The sequence below is a fragment of the Pteropus alecto genome, unplaced genomic scaffold (genome assembly GCF_000325575.1).
Source record: "Pteropus alecto unplaced genomic scaffold, ASM32557v1 scaffold166, whole genome shotgun sequence".
NCBI lineage: Eukaryota > Metazoa > Chordata > Mammalia > Chiroptera > Pteropodidae > Pteropus > Pteropus alecto.
This window is the reverse complement of record NW_006439757.1, coordinates 605768-606697: the sequence shown is the minus strand read 5'-3', so window position 1 is coordinate 606697 and position 930 is coordinate 605768.

The window sequence follows — 930 nt, the reverse complement described above, 5'->3', positions numbered from 1 at the left end:
CACCACCATCTGTATTTAGAACTCTTCTATCTTCCCAAATTGAAATCCCATACATGGTAAACATGGTCAAGTAAGTCCAATGCCTGTGTTTCTTCAGGGACAGTTTCTGGAGATTTAATTTTGTTTCTTTGAATGGGAGATATTTTCTTGTTCTTTGTATGCCTTGTAGTCTTTTGTTGAAAATTGAGCTTTTGAAGAAATAGCTGTCTTTACCAGGCTTTGCAGACTGGCTCTGTTTGGCAGAAGACTTTCACCGATCAGTCCCTTGTGAAGTTCAAGGTCTTCACCCTTTTTTGGCCATGCCTTTTCCTTAGGCCCGTGCTGTCTGCACCTGTAGCTCTCATCCGCATACCCCTGATTTTTCTTGGGGCCTTAGCTGTTTTCTTGATGTCCTCAATCAGCGATCTTTGCCCTGGGCATTTGCGGGTCTGCAAGTGCTCTTGTAATTTTCAAGTCGTGCCTACTGCTTCCTGAGGCTTGTCCTCGCCTAAGATCCAAGCCGCTTTTGGCTACGTGAGCTCTGAGTTAGTCAGTACTGAGACCAAGCCTACAGGTAGCCCACGGACAGGTTAAAAAGGTGCAAATTTGTTTTGTGGACAGGGACTGGGGATTGGGCTGCAGTGTCCTCCACACTGCACTACACGAGGGAAGGGGTAGGTAAACACGCCGCATTTCCTACCATTTTGAATATGGCTTATTTTCTTGATTTGACATTTCTTGGCTGCCGTAGATCTTTGACTAATTTTCAGAATCCCTATAAAGTTATTCAATTTCTAGTTGTTTATTTACTATTTCCGTGAGGAAATAATGCTATTGAGCTTCCTCATCTGCGGTCTTGCTCATGTCATTCTGGGTTACTTTTGCACTTTTAATACCATTTTGGCATCTGCTTCTCAGAGACCACAGGCCAATACAGATTCATAAGTATTG